This window comes from Lolium rigidum, chromosome 7 (assembly GCF_022539505.1).
Source record: "Lolium rigidum isolate FL_2022 chromosome 7, APGP_CSIRO_Lrig_0.1, whole genome shotgun sequence".
NCBI classification, from domain to species: Eukaryota; Viridiplantae; Streptophyta; class Magnoliopsida; order Poales; family Poaceae; genus Lolium; species Lolium rigidum.
In genome coordinates, this window is record NC_061514.1 from 32,666,793 (window position 1) to 32,683,730 (window position 16,938).

Sequence of the window (16,938 nt, forward strand, 5' to 3'; positions counted from 1 at the left end):
TGAAATGAGAATATAAAGCTATTGAATTGTTAAGTGCCTTTGCATTTCAGATAATAATAGTTCGATATCAGGGAGTATATAATTAATAAAAGTCTCAAGGTGCCTAGCAAAATTCAGATGATTGCGCTGCAATTGTCAGTCTTTTTCTCTCATCGTGCAGCTATACAGTTATAAGTGTCATTAGCGTGAAGGAATTTTCTCTCCAGAAAGCCATCATCATTATTCAACTTCTTTTATCTAAAGGAATTTCAGATAAAACAGTGCATCGTCACCCCATCGTCCACTCGTGCTCTGGACCACCCATGGCTGAGCTCCTGCAACCACAAGATCCATGTACGCAGACGTCGTGTAGCTGACGACAGACGTGGAGCGCGCGCGCCGCACACCCACGGCTACTCCATCACCCGTACATAACGCCGGACGGGCACGCACGGATCGCAACCAAGATCAAAATGGCTGACACTACCACCGCTGCAGCCGTCGCCGCCGTCGCCACCGGCTCGTCGGATCCCGCGGCTCTGCCGCTCGCCGGACGCGTGCAACCACCAGCAACTAACGATTAGGTGCTGTAGTGTTTTACGTTTGACGGCTACAGGCACTCAGATCGGGAGCCATGGAAGGAAAAAGGGCGAGGGCTTACCGGAGATCGAAACGGCAGTAGTGGCGGCGCCGGTCAGACTGCAAGAACGGCGGCGACCTGATGTGGGAGCGGCTAGGCGGGATCCATCCTCTCCCGCCGCTAAGATGCTCCGCCCCTCTCGCCGGCAAGATGCTCCGCCTCTCCCGCAGCGGCTCCGCTCGCCTCCGGTCGCTCGCCGCCGGTCGCTTTGCTGCAGCGCTCGATAGGGTTTGGAGACGAAGACTTGGAGTCGGGGACGGGGATAATACGCGAGGTCCAGGTCCGGGATTTGGCCCAAGGCAAAAAATGGGTCGGGGACGGGGTTAATCGGGGATGGGCGGGGATTTTTTGGCCCAAAACTCCTCTACCAAATGGGCTTTCGGGGATTAGCGGGGTTTCGAAAATGGGCCGGGATAATACTCTTCCATCCCTGCAAATACCCTCGTACCAAACGAGGCCTGAGAGATTCTGAAAACGTTACCGTTCGGGAAACCAATCAGCTTTCCATCTTTTTCGGTCGTTTCTCTAATGTAAGTACAACTGCGAGCCGGCAACCTGAGCTCGTCCATTCTTTTCTTATCAGTTCACCCTGCCTTATCACCAACAACCAACACAATTGTAGCTACCTCTCTGTTGATCGTACTCTATTCACCTCCATCCACACAAGTAGCTAGCTCTATCTACCTGAACTGCAGCCAGGCTCCATCGCGAGGAATCACGTGTTATGGAATCTAAGGACGGTGGAGCTATGTCTGTGTTCACCGTACTCTCTTTCCCTGCATCCACACAAGTAGCTAGCTCTATCTACCTGAAGTTTACTCATTAACAGTATCCAAGCTCCATTGCGAAGAGTGACACTTTACCCAAGCTTACAGCGATTGGTGCCTGGTGGTTTGTGACGCTGCCGTCCACAAGGAACTGTAAATCATCGGCGTTATTTCTAAATCACTGGCAAAGGACGAATTTTTTTTGAGGTCGGGCGAACTACAAATCATTACAAAAACTGATGAAAAAATTAAAGTTAATATGTTATATGCTCCTAAAGCAATCACCTAGTATGATGGTAATAGCAACATATTTTAGTACAATTAAAAAGTTACAAGCAAGCATACCGACGATGAAGCTTTAATTGGTCTAGATGTCCTAAACAATGGCAAAGCTCCACATTTACAAAAAAATCGTTCTTAACTTTAACAAGATCAGCTTTTAAATATCCCTTTCTCACACCATTGAGACATTAACCTAACCATAGCACATCTTATTGCGTAACTCTGAAATATTCAGAAAAAATGTACTTCATATTCAGAAATTTCAGAAAGAATGTACTTCATCTTTACCTCTTCACCTTAGTCTTCTTAATTTTAACAGAAAGATGTAACAGAATACCTTTCAATCTAGAACAAAAGTCAAGCCCAAGTGTGGCCGATACCCCTTGCCGTTCAGCTCCGCTGCCGGGTACCCGCTGAAAAAGCTACCGCATTTCCGCCGTTTCGCGCCTTGCGCTATTGGCCGACCTCCCGTCCTGGCTTCCGTCGTTCCGAGTACCCCGCCGTTCGCCAGTCCCCTGCCCGGCATGGCGTCGGCTCCCTTCAATCTGGAGGTCACACCACCGCCGCCACCAAGTTCTCTCTCTAGCTAGGTCCCCTGGCGGCTAGCTCGATCGGTCTCTGGTTCTATCATGACGTGAAGTGGAGAAGTTGAGGCTGGAAGGCCCAAGACCACACGGCCCAACTGGCCAGTTTATCCAATCAATTGATACCAGATACTCATCAATACTACTCCATCTTATGCTCAAAAAAAAATTCAATACTACTCCATCCGTCCACAAATAAGTGTACATGTAAGTTTTCGAAGATAAATTATAAAGTGAAGTTAAAAATACATTGGGAAGATGCAAACCAACATCTCACTTCTCTTTAATTCTTTGTCCTCCAATGAGCTAAGTGTATGTAGAAAATAAGGAGAACATGTGCTAAATGTTATTGGGTTTGATTTATGTGCGATGAGGGAGGCAATTTTTACGATTTTAATGTGCATTGAGAAGATAGAAGTACACTCTTTTATGGAAAAAGTTTGAAGCTAAACGTCCACTTATTTGAGGAGGCACTGGATCGGTGGCGGTGACAATCGGCCGGTGGCGGGGCTAGTCGGTGGACGGCGTGGTGGGATCCAGTGCGGGATCTAGGGTGGTGGTTCTGTAGCACATCAGGAAAGCCAAGGCTGAGAGGAATGTGCCGCCAACATTAGCCGCCATCGACGCCTCCATCGAGAAGATGGTGTCCTCCTTCTCCCTCGAGAACAAGGAGGTGGTCGATAAGGGCGCCGCCATGTGGAAGGCAATGTTGGAGAAACAAGATGTGAAGATTGGGTTGCAGAGGGAGAAGGTGGAGGCGGCCAAGATGGAAACTCAAACCGGTGTCATGAATGCCATGAATGAAGCGACGTAGCTATCATTGGCCAAGATGACTCGAGAATCCAAGATCTTGATGGCTGACATGACGACCATGGATCCATTGGCGAGAGCGTGGCACCAGATGTACCGTGAGCGCATTGGCAATGAGGTGATGGTGGCGTAAGCTGCGGCGGAGTCCATTCCATCATCAACACCATCCACCCATATGTCTGCGCCGGCGTACATGCCAACTGCGCCATCGCTGAGCATGACTGTGCTAGGTTTCATGCCTCCGCTGGCGTCCACCGACGACGTGCCGCAGGTGATCGCCGACGAGGAGAACATCGTCGGGGTGTAGCCGCCGTTGACGCCTTTCCTGTGATCATTTGGCCTTGAAGCCCAACTTGTTTTTTGGGCGGCCGGACTATGATGAATTCTGGCAATTTGGTGGCCGGATGTTTTCCTAGACTTGTATTCGAATTTGAATTTCTATCCATATTTCTGAGTTTTATTTTTTATTTAAAATTTTCTATTGAAACCGTCGTATTGGTATCGTCAGTGTGGGGAAACATTCCTCAACCGGAAGAAGGTGTGTCGGCGTCCTCCATAAGCGAGTGTGTAAGGGTATATTGCCCCTATGTGTGGTTTTGGTAATTAGTGACAACCCCTATGGACTAATGTTTTCATTGAGTTTATATGAAGGAATATTCCATAGGTACTACTTGTATTCCATGTGTTGGATTCAAGTATGGATGCCATGAATATAAATATATACCTTGTGTATTGGCATCAAGATCATCGATTTGAAGATATATATGTGACATGATCAAGAAAAAGAAATGAAGATAGAGTTCTTATGTGGAACTCAATATTAGCCATGCTCTAACTTATGTGATAAGCAATGAATGATCAAGATCTTGAGAGCTTGATTCCAAGTGAAGAATTGAAGTTATGGCTCTAAGTCGGTGTCATGATAGTCTCATAAGTTGAGCTATGGTTGACTAATATTTAGAGCATGCAAACAAATGAAGAATTCTTTATACACCTCAAGATAGTATGATAGAGCATGAGAATATACAAGGTTGACCAATACAAAGAGTGAAGAATAAATGCAAGTTTGGTCAACACATGAAGCATGAAGAATGTGCCACGTGAAGTCACGTGGTATGGTAAGCCTTGTCAATTATGCTTCATGAACTAACCCATCATATATGTGCTCTTGTGTTGTCTATGTGGGTTAGGTATATTTCCATGGGCATGCATCAAAAGTGAGATCTCATATAGCCCATGAGAGGATGACGGCAAGTGGTGATCGTCATCAAGGTTGAGTTGGGAAAGTTTAAGTTGAGCATCTCGAGAGGATCATATGCTTGAAGCTTGCCGTCCATTTGGTGATAATGGACATGTGAAGATGTGCATCAATGGAGCTTTCCCATCATAGTGTATGGGGGAGCATTTGTGATTCTTCACGAAGCAACAGTGATCAAGTGAGGCATTCCGGCTTGAGTGGAGCTTTAAGAGTTATCATCAAGATCAAGCAGGATGCGCAAGGCAAAGGTATGGCCTTGATAGGTTTTTATTTTATCGGTCTCAAGGTGGTTGATGGGAGACCGGATTATAGGATAGATAGCCGCACTATCAAGAGGGGCTTTCGATTGGGTAACTTGATCACATCGTCTTAGGGAGCTCAATCCTTTGCATACTTTGCATATCCCTATTGCTTCTTAGTGTTTCTCTGTGAGAGGTTCTTGAGCTTGTTGCTAGATTTACAACAAGCCCAAGTTCATCGAAAATGGAATCCGCATGCATCTTCTATTGCGTTTTCGAGTTTGGATGTCTTCACCGTTTTTGGTGGGGTTCTATTCGTTGTTATCTTTCCAACAAAATTAATTTAATGTCAATCGGGGTTCGGACACAAAAGTTATCACAGTTTTTGTATAACATATTTTCCTGCCGACCCGGTTTCTCGCTTGGCGTGACCGGCCGTCCCACCGGATGGCCCGGTTCCAACCGGCCCCTGGACTGGTGCCAGTCGGGGCCATGTTCTGTAAGACACAGAAGGGTCCCGGTCATGGCCCGGTCTAGACCGGCCTGGTCCGGTCATGCGCCCGGTCCGACCGGGCTGTGGACCGGACGTCTCGTCGCCAACCAGCTCCTGCGCTGGTGACATCCGGAGGCTATTACTGCACGACAAATCATGCCCCGGTGTTGTGGGTATACTTTATGGGTATATCAACGGCATGGCCTAGATCCGGCAAGCCCAGGTGGCCCACAGATGGTGGTGTGGCATGTGGCCCATCGGGCAGCCCAGTTGCTGTAGATCCTGAAGGATGAAGTCTAGCCCAGGAACAGGAAGCCGGATCCCAACCGACCTACGAAGGAGGCCGGATTCGTGGAGGCCCATGAAGTATCCGGATCCAGCACTGTCCTGATGGAAGGCGGATCCTTGATGTACACGGCAAGATATTGTACCGTAGTTAGGCAACTTGTATTCCGGCTAGGACTCTCCATATAAACCCTATATCCGTGCGCCTTTATAAGCCGGATCCCGGGAGCCCTAGAGGCACAACCACAACTCATTGTAACAACGCGAAAGCGCCCAGATAATTCCAGACAAGCAGCAGTAGGCCTTGCCATCGTGCAGGTGTTCCAAAGCTGGGTAAATCGCGTACCACCGTCCCGTGTGCACTCCGCCATATGGCCCCTACTTCTTCTCCCCCTCGTCAGGAACTCTCCTCTGAGGTACCGTCGAATAGGCAACGACAGTTGGCGCCCACCGTGGGGCCAGCGGCATCTAGAGGCCGGAACCGGGAGGGTTCCGCCATGGGAAGCTACGACTAATCCATCGCTGTGGGGCGTGTCCTCTACGCCGGGAACTTTCCGATCGTCCCTCCGGACGAATGCTGGATTCCGGCTAAGACCGACCCCGTCAAGCTCTCCATCGTCCCGATTGGCGGCATACACATCTTCATCGGTGAAACCGTCAATCCCGACGGGAACGCACTGGTAAGTAACGCTGACGCGACCGCCGCTGAGCAGGACGCAGTCGCGAAGATCCAATCTGAGACGCAGGAACTTCCTAAAGAGGATTCCGCCTTAGATCTGGAAAAATCAAAACCCACCCAATCCCCCCTGAGCAGGAAATAAAGGTGGAAGACAAATGCAGATCCGCCTGGGTCTCCCAGGTGTTAGAGAAGCAACGGTGTCACTTCGTACACTTCTTAGCCCATACCGCAGGAGCCGCCCCTCAAGAAGTCGGAGCTGGCCCCATGCAGGTTGAGGCACCGGAAAACAGCGCCGCTCCGGATCAGCAGGAGGCTGTCGGAGAAAGTGGCGCTCCGGGTGAAGAATCGATACTGGGCAACCTAAGCCCAATCTCCGGGGATACCGAAGAATTCGATCGCAAACTGAAGGAACTCGGAGGCGATGATCAATCTGAAGTTGAATCCTCCCAGCCTAAGCAGGTCCTCGCAACATTGGCGGCGCTGGATCAGCGGGAATCAGAAGATGAGCACACTCAATCCGATCCACAGCCATCCAATGTAGGATCTCCGCTATCGCGGGAACGACCGCATAAGGAAGTCCTGTCTCCAGAAGAACTGGTTGAACAGGCAGGTATGGATGCAATCGCGCACTCGGATATCCTCAACAAACCAATAACTCTCGAAGACGCAGCAGATGCGGAAGCTCTAGAAGCCAAGAGGCAGGAGATGCTGGCAACAGCCAAAATATTCGCCACCACCGCAGCAGCAATGTTGGACGAGAGGAAAGAGGCCGCGCACTTCGTGGATAATTTTCTCAAGCGAGAACGTCAGGTGGACGAATCACTGGAAAAAGTCAAGCAACTCTGGAAGCACTTGGAGGACAAGATCACCGAGGCTCAACAGGAGACTGATAGAATCAGGCGAGAAGCTGTAGCTCCCCGCAGGATCACCTTCGCAACTCCCACCGAGCAACAGTCGTTCACAACTCCAAAGGATAACATGAAAAAGGTTGCAGAGATCTTGCAAAAGAAGGACGAGGAGATTGACATCGACTACGTCCGTACGCTCGTTGCCTCAGCAATGAAGCAGCAGAGCAAGGCAGATACTTCGCGCAGGTTGGAATCCAACCCGGATCATTGCATGTCTACCGCGCAGAAGGACGCCCAAGACAATCGTCATCACGATGGTGAATCGCGGACCGGATCCTCGGAACGCAGAAGGAAAACTAGAGAACACCCAAATCCAATCCTTGTGCCATCAAAGACACCCCCGTCAGATCCAAAGAAGGGAAAGGATGCGAAGTACACTGGTAGGGACAAATACCGGAATCCGTCACCTCCGCCCAACGGATACCCGCGTCCTCCACCTCCTCGCCGCCGTAGTCCAGCCGAAAACACCAGACCCCATGGGCCTGGTGGAATCAATATCCGCGACAACGTGCCGCCTCCAAGGAATGGGAACAAGGAGCGTACGCCGGAACCCCGCCAAAGCCGGAACAACGATCGTGAGCCTGAGCCCAGAAGGAGTCGGATCATTGATCGTGAGCCCGAGCCCAGGAGGAGTCGGAATGAAGAACGCGAGCCGGAGCCCCGTCGAAGCCGGAGTGACGAAGGCAGCCAGCACCATGGTGAAGGCAGCCACCGAAGCCGGAGTCAGCATCGCGAAGGGCGGGGAGAATCAGAAGGCGGAAGCAAGAGGTCGCATCGGCCCCCTCGCAGATCTCCCTCCCCACCACCTAGCGGTGGAGGCGGAGGTGGAGGCGGAGGCGGTGGCCGGAGATCTCGCTCACGCTCAAAATCCCCCCGCAATGGCTCGCGTGATGCGCGGGAACGTCTCAATGAATATAAAACTGACTACATCGGCCCAAAGTGCTTTAGTGGGATGATTCGAGAGGAACCAAAGCCAAGGATGAACCTCAAGCTACCCGGAAACCTGAAGATTTATGATGGCACCGAAAGGCCGGATACCTGGATCGAGGATTACTACAATGCAGTGACCTTCGCCGGAGGAACCCCTAACATCGCTTGCCGCATGCTTTAGTTGTACCTTGTAGGCCCAGCCCAGATCTGGCTCAGCGACCTCGAGAAGAACTCCATCTTTTGCTGGTTCGACCTGAAGACGGCCTTCGAAAAGCACTTTAGGGGCACCTACAAGAGACCTGCCACAACAAGCGACCTACAGGCATGTATCCAGAAGAAGGGAGAAACATCAAGGAACTTCCTCACACGATGATTAGCAACCAGGAACGAGTGCGAGAACGTCGATAATCGCACAGCTATGCACCCTTTTATAGGCGGATTGTAGAGAGGAGGACTGCTGCGGCACAAGCTCACTTGCTTGGTCAATGCAAATAAACTGACCTTGGATGACATGATCACCATCAACAGCGATCACACTGCCGCTGATGACGATGCAGGCGGAGATCTCGCAGCTACAACAATTTCCCTACATCAGCAAAAGAAGAACCGTGATAACGGTAACAGCAGCGGCAGCAAGCGGAAAAATCCCCCCGATGACCAGAAGAGTGCGGATCCGAAATGGTCGCCATGGCTTTCCAGCGCGGAGGTCAAGGAGGCGGAAGAGGCCGCGGTCGCGGAGGCGGAGCCGGCAGGGGCCAGCAGCGTGGTGATGAGGTCACCGCTGCCGGAACCCGCGCCCCCCCCCCCCCAAACCTATGAGGAGTACAGAGACATGCCCTGCCTGGCCCATCTGGATCCGGCTACGGGAAAGTCCACTCACACCAATCGCAACTGCAAGTGGGTCAATGATCTCAAATCTGACCCGGAAGCAGGATACAAACGAGCCCGAAAGCACCGCCCACGCGGCAAAGTTGGCAAGGGCAAGAACAAGGACAAGGAGGAAGACAGTTCCGATGCGATGGATGAGAATGACGCTTCGCCGGATCCCAAGCAAGGATCCGCAGCTAAACCCAACCCCTTCGACAAAAACAGCGTGGGCGCCGATACGTCTCCAACGTAGCTATAATTTCTTATGTTCCATGCTAGTTTTATGACAATACCTACATGTTTTGCTCAAACTTTATAATGATTTTATGCATTTTCCGGCACTAACCTATTAACGAGATGCCAAGGTGCCGGCTTCCTGTTTTCTGCTGTTTTTGGTTCCAGAAAAGCTGTTGGGGCAATATTCTCGAAATTCGACGAAACAAAAGCCAAACCTCCTATTTTACCGAGACGGACCCAGAACACCGAAGGAGAACGGCCCGGCCCCAGGCCCAGTTGACCGGCCTCCTCGACTGTGCTGAGCTGAAACTCACCCAACGGTTATATTTCTCCCTAGACTATAAATAGGCCTTCTTCCACCTTGGGCTTGACAAGTTCTTCCACTCTCTCTCCTCCATTGTTGACTTTGAAGAACTTACCCTATCTCTTGATTCCTCCCCATGATTCTTGCTCATTCTTGAGGGATCTAAGAGAGGAAATCTAGATGTACAATCCCCACCAATCCATCTCTCCTCTAAGTGAGGGAGACTCTTTAGATCTAGATCTTGGAGTCATTTGTTGATTTCCTCTTTGTTCTTCCTCTCTAATCTCATCCTAGCATTTGTTGCTTTGGTGGGATTTGAGTGTGAAGGATTTGAACACCTCTAGTGTTCTTGCTTTGCATCATTGCATAGTGTTGAGCTCTCCACCACGATTAGTTCGAGTGAGAGACCGTGAGCTTGTTACTCTTGTAGGGAGACCTCCTAGTTGGCTTGGCGGTTGGTGCTCCGGTGATCTCTTCAAAGAAGATTGTGAAGAGGCCCGGGCTTCTCCTTCGTGGAGCTTGTGAAGTGGTTTTGGAGCTTGCCATCTCCGGAGTGGAGAAAAAGCTAACCATAAGGAAAGGGCCATTATCCTTCGTGGGTTTGACTCGGAGAATAGGGTGAGCCTTCGTGGCGTTGGGGAATCCTTCGTGGGACTTCCACCTCTCCAAACGTGACGTACCTTCTTGCAAAGGAAGGGAACACGGGAATACATCCTCGTCTCCGCGTGCCTCTGTTATTTCTATACCCAAGCTTACTTTCCTTGTGATAGTCATCGTGCTTGAAGTACATATATCTTGCTATCACGTGTGCTGCATATATCTTGTGCCTATCTTACTTAGCTCTAGTTGTTGTTGTTGCACTTAGTTGAGCCTAGCATATTTAGGGGTTGTGCTTGTAAACTAAATGTTAGTTTAATTCCGCATTCTTACAAGCTAAATCCGTAAGAGTTTTTAAAATACGACATCTCGTCCTTTGAGAGTGCCGGCGCACCTGCCGACACTTATTTGGGGAGCACCGGAGGAAATGCTCTTAGCTTACTCCACATGAACTTGCTTAAATGAAACAACGACCACGTCCTTTTGTCTCATGCATAGCGTCAGACAACGGGGTGACTAGACGCTGATGTATGTGTCAGTCGTTCTTTTTTTATAAAGGGTGTTTACTTCTTAAATATTGGAAGGATATAATTTTAATAGATTATACCTGGTCTCTATATAACTTAGTACATGCAGCCGCAAACAAAAACAAAAGTTTGCATCATGTTGTCATCTTGTAAAACATATGTTGTAGGAGGCCCAATTCCAATATCATGTTTTCATCCCCGTGTGATAAAAATATACATCACCATATCCTACAATCGTGTAGACACCTCTATAAAAATATCATGATTCTCCACTCGGTGTAAAGCTAAACATGAACGAAGTAAATGAGTACACTGAATAGCAAAGACCAGTGACTATCAAAGCTACATCTTCTTTTCTTATGTTGGAATCTTAGCATATTAGAATATCCTCCTATGAGAATAGGATGTAGGTTATCATTAGAAAAATTAACCACTCTAGGAAAATCCGATTTATGTTCTTCATGGGCAAGACCACAGGCAATAACAAAGCTATATGAAGTTTAATGTGAACGTGAACAAGATTCTCCCATACCTTCCATAACGGATCCCTCTTGATAGTTCGATTTTCTTAGAACCCAACCAACGAAAAGTAGACCTCTTGCACGATGTTGGCCACAAACTTATGCGATGTGAAGCAATATGGCGAGCGAATGAATTATATGTATAGGCCTCTTGTGGGATTTTGGCTATAACTTTTCATGTGAAGTATTCCTTGTGTTCCATGATATAAGTTGGGCATGGACAGCTTTTTTTTTTCTTAGAGCAATTAGCAGTTTAGCCCCGACATGCAGCATTTTCCTTGGGCTATAATATATTGATTGCCACGGCCGTGTACTAGAGTTATGGCCCAAAAAGGCTTTTGGTTTTCGAGTTGGGCTAGGATTTCAAGATTTATTAATTTCACGGGAAGAAAAGAGCACTCTGCTTCGGCCCAGTCCAGATTGTGCTTTCCTTTTATGGTTGCAGCTTCTTGTCTCTCTCCTTTTTGCAGGACACTTTCTTGTAATTTTGCATGTGCTGTGTTCTGAAAACGCCGTATGTTGTGTTCTCATGATCCGACCATTACCGCCCTACCTGGAGCGCCTTGGTCACGGGCGATTTGGGATCTCAATCGGCTTGCTTCAAGTGGACCTCATCTCATCGCGTCTCCTGTCGCAAATAAAACTGGCAGCGCTGTCGCCTCCCTTTTGCATGCCATCCCATGCAGTCAGGTCGTCCACGTAGGAGCGCAGATCTCTTGTCAGAAGGGCATGAGAAGGTAGACCAACATGTCAGCCAGTATTTACTAGTCTTGCAGAGATAAGATATTTACAGTACATTAGATTAGACTGTACACTAGAAGTGAAGAATATACAGTTCATTCGGCCGTTGCTATGGGATTGCGAGAGGGATGCCGTGCCGTCTTTCCTCGTCAGACAACGAGAAGTTCGATCGATTTCTTTACCTCCTCTCCCGAGTAAGGAAGAATACTTTGCGTCTCCAATCCAAGCTAGCGAGGAAGCACAACAGGGAAGTAATTCCAACTGTAGGTAGAGATCGGGGCAGCAGTGCTTCTTCTCGTGTGCGTGGGAGGAGAGTGGGGGCATTGCAGTGTCATCTCATCTCCTCACCCATACAAACACACACCTCTCGTCGTCAGTCAGTCTCGGTCAGTCACAGCCCATTACGAGTGGCCACCCATGGCGCGCAAAGGGCAAACGAAAAGATCTCTCTCTCCCCGCGCGCCTGTGCCGTGTGGGTCACCGGTGTCCCTCGCTCGCACTGCTCCGCGCACGATCCGAGTGATCTCCAGGCAGCGGCCCCGTCACTACAGTAATGATCCGTCGACTCGGACCTACCTGCAATCCGTCATGTCGCCGTGGTGGCGTGGCGTAGTTTCGCTGGTGCCCCCGGCCGGCCGCTTCTCTGAATCCAAGGCCATGGTGTATATATTTTTCGATAAAGGATGCTTTCATTACTTTTACATGGTGTATATATGCACGCATGCAACTCGATCCATCAGGCCACACCTTCAACCAAAGTTTAAAACAACAGGCTAGTGACGATATTTTCTGGCACTAAGGATATCTCTAACGGGGCGACGCATATCGGACGCTGAAAAATGGTCGCGCGAATTCGGAGGAGTTGTCCTCTCCTCTTATGCTTCCAACTCCGTGTTAGCCATGAACTTCACGTACATGGCCGCGTTGATGACGTTGTTCGTTCTTTTGTTGTCATCATCCTCCTCGTCGGAGCTCTCGACCGGGGGAGGTGGAGTCGCAGTAGCCTGTCCGCGCCCGACGCTGCTCATGGCAAAGGCGGATGGCTATCTGGAGGCGACACTACGGTGAAGAAGCATCCAAGGCCTATATTTGGGCCAGGTTTGCGTCTCCGCAGACAGCCCGGTCACTATGCGCCGGGCTACTGGACCTAGTTTCTGAATCATTTTAGGCCCACGCAGACGCAAACAGTCGCCCTATTGAAGATGTCGTAAGAACAAACCTAATCCATTTAGAGTTTTGTTGTCATAAATAGAAATTTCGGAACACTTAAACATCACATGTCCATTTCATTGAAAAAATATGTTGTCGTTGTAGGTGCACAGTTCATTTACCAAAGATGACGACACCAAGATTTGTTCACATAGTTTCGGAAAACTCTCCAACTATGCGGGGTAGGACAACGAACGCTCCTCCCTGTTAATACCGCGGCACCGACCGCCCTAGGCAACCTATCTGTTGAATTGAAATTAATTAAAAGGTGTCCCTTATTATACACACCTACGACCCAGTTTAGCAGATTATGAAAATTCATAAGCCTTTCTGGGAGCGCTCTGAATGTGCTACGGCGACGCAATACCGGTGAGATACCCCCTATATGAAACATTAAAATGCAAGCCGCGAGCACTTGCTTTGGAGTTACGCTCTATTTCTTCATCGACGCGCCGTACCTCTGAGTGCAAAGCTAGGGCAGTGGCGAGCCGAACCCGAAGCAGCAGCAGATGTTGGGTTCCGCTCACGCTGGTAGGGTGGCCGCCGGCCTGACCGGGTGTACGTACGTGGTGGCCGGTGGGGGCCTTTTGCTTTTACTGAACCTGTCCCGGCCCAACCAGGAAGCAGAGGCAAACCCCACCGGGCCTGGGTCTGGGTGCAGCGCCGCGCTACTCGCGCGCAGTGGCAGTGCATGCATCCTCAGCTCCGGTCCGTGTCACCAACAGCTCGCTAGGGTTTCTCCCCATCGTTTTCCCCTTGTTCCCTCCTCCCTCCTCCCGAAAAGACCAGTCGATCCATCTGCCGTAGCTCAGGACGTGCGCGCGCACGCAACGCGAGCGGCAACAGAGTTTCAGAGAGCGAGAGGCGTGAGGAAATAGTGGCGGTTTTGGCTGCGACGACAGCTCCACCGATCAATTCCATTTCTTTCGGGGATCCATCCATCCACACAAGCATGCTCATCATAGACTCACCGGGTGATGAGTGAAGAGTGCTTTCCGAGCTCCCGTACGGTGCTGGCTCCTAAGCATGCCGCAATTATTTGACGATCGCGCGCCATGGGGTGCGCCATAGCCGCATATAGATCCACGGATTGGGCGGGGAGATCATGCATCTTATCTTATGCATAGGCTTTGAGCTCCTTCAAAGCGTTAGCCTCCAAAAGGGAGAAACAAAGCTAGCCCCTTTGCCGAGTGATGCTAACAGTAGTAGGATATGGAGTGTGTTCTCCCAGTTTTAAGATGCAATCAGTTGGCAACTGGAACCTTTGCTGTCGCGAGCCCGTGACGCAATGGTTCCTGATCCACAGGGTATTCCTCGGAAAGCTCGAACTATCATTTCTTCTTTCAAAAAAAATATGTAGCACTGCTCCTAGATACAAGGGACCGGGAGGCAAGTGGAGCACGTACTAGCAGGACTGCCCGGCGCCGGCCGGGTCGCGCAAATGGGGGAATCTCGACCCTGCCGCAGAGGATACTCGGCCGGCCCTTTTGCCACTCCTAGATTGACAGGGCTAGGAAGAATGGGGGCGGCGATGGCGAATTCGGGAAGCGGAAGGAGATGCCATGCTCGCGCCGGCCGGCCTACAAGCCGGAAGAGGGATGTTGTGGGGGTGAATTATGGGCGAATGATTTGGAGGAGGCGCCAAAAGCTGGGGAGCCACGGAGCCTAGCTAGCTCGACGGGAGGGGGACCATGAACATGGATCAAGCAAGCTTTTCTCAAGATTTGTGGGTGTTCGCGACGGCGAGTGCGACTGTGCGAGTGCGAGTGAGTGCGAGGTGGAGCCGAGAATGCATGCGAGTGGCCATATCTTTCGAAATAGATGGACTGCTTGATCCTTTGTGCCTCCCAACGCTAGGACTGTGAGTGGTTTTCCATCCATGCCTTGCCACCTCCTAGTTTGACCAAGTACATATGTAAAAAAAAATTAAACATAAGTATGAGGGAAAATACTCTCTCCTTGTCGAAACATAGTGTATATAATTTTTTTCAGAAGTTAAACTGTATCAAGTTTATCGGGAAAAATATTCATATCGATAATACTCATATGAAAAATATACAGAATGATTAATCTAATGTATTGATTTAGTATTTCTAGATGTTGATTTTGTTTTTGACAAATTTGGTCAAACTTTACATCTTTTGATTTTTTGAATAAGTTGTGTGCACCATAAACATGGATCAAATAAGCTTTTCTGGTGAGGGCATGTACATTGGGAGACGCTTCAGTAAACGCTTGTGTAAGCAGAAAAAATTAATTCGCGTGAAAAGTATAGGTTAGAGTGCATAGCTACAACGCAGAGCGCTAACTTGAGACGATGTAAACGATTTGGATAGAGCTACCAATGGTCTGCATGCAGGAAAAAAGGATGAAGCGCCCGGCGCAGGGATCGGCAAGAAATTAGCTATAACGGCCAGGACTACTACCCAAGTGCATGGCCTAAGCGCCAGCGTTGTACATGCCCTGATTTGTGGGCATTCGCAACTGCGAGTGCGACTGGGGTGTCAAGTGCGATGTGGGACATAGGTCACGAGTGCCCAGATTTTTTTTTCGAAATGGATAGGCTCTTTGATCCTTTGTGCATCCCAACGCTATGACGTCATGTGGTTTTGCATACGGCATACGGCCGTCCCTCTTCCTTTGTGTTCCCGAGAGGAAGGTCACAGTTCATGGCTGAAAAAAAAGTTTTCTGTTCAATGAAAATTTACACTTTGATAAGTTCAAACTTTAACACGGTCGATTTATTAATACTTAAAGATAACTTCGACACGGTTGAATTTCGGTAGAGCAAATTTGGTACCACCACTCTCATCACCAATCCCTATGGTCGGCACAATATCCTCACCTCTTATCTCACAATATTATTCTCTCTCATGTAGCCGTGTTCTATTGTTTCAAATGGGATTTGATATGGTTCGTGTACATTTTATCATGTTTAACCTTGTGCTTCATATGGAGTACTTCAGATGAGTTTCAATGTCATATAATTTTTATTTCTTTGATTACGGTTTCAAATTTCAAACGTTTAAATTGAGCAAACATATCCAACATTGGACGATTTTGAAAATATCGACAAAATAAATATAAAGGGACCAAAGTTTTCAGAATAAATGCCATAATTGGATAATTTATTGCACTCCACTTCTTCCACTCAGAGTTGGTGTGTTGTTTGTTGATTCTACGTACAGCTTCATCACTCACGTGCTCATCTAGCCTTTTCCTCTTCAGAGTCAACAGAGCCCTCCTCAACAACCTAAAATATTCCGTTGCTCCTTCCAACTTGATTTAATTTGGCTTTAATTCAAGTATACGAACAACTTTGCTATGAGGCACAATTGCTCTCCCTCTACCAGATGTTGATCCTTCTCCTTCAACCGTGCGATGCTCTGTTAGCTTCTCTAGAGTCTTGACCAAGTTATTGCCGCCCCCATACATATCTTCCCAGTGCCACTGCCTTTTGCACTTCCAACAAGCTTGAGTAAAAAGGCAAAAAAAAACTCTCATAGAACCAGGGACTCACTTGTAGGATGCCTTCTTCTCCTTGCCACCACAACAACCTGGACACTCCTTTCACCTCCTAACTACTGTAGCGTCCTAGAGTTCCAGATCCACCACTTATGTCATCGTCCACATCATCGGCCCTTACCCTAATATCATGTGGGAATTGAAGACGGACTAACATGCTTAGAATTTATGTGGAGGCTCAGGTGAGTGGATAAGTGTAGGGATTCGTAGCATAGAAAACAAAAAAAATTCCTACCGCAAGAACGAATAACAAGCCAAGATCTAATCTAGTAGATGGTAGCAACGAGGTGAAGATCAACATACCCTCGAAGATCGCTAAGCATTAACGAGATAAATCTTGTGGTGGATGTAGTCGATCACTTGCCGCTTTCAAAAGCGCGTAGAAGATCTTGATGGTGCCACAATCGGGCAGCACCTCCGCACTCGGTTACACGTACGGTGTTGATGACGACGTACTTCTCCCCATTCCAGCAGGCAGCGGATGTAGTAGATCCTCCTCGAAATCCCGCCAGCACGACGGCGTGGTGACGATGGTGGTGGAGATATCCGGCAGGGA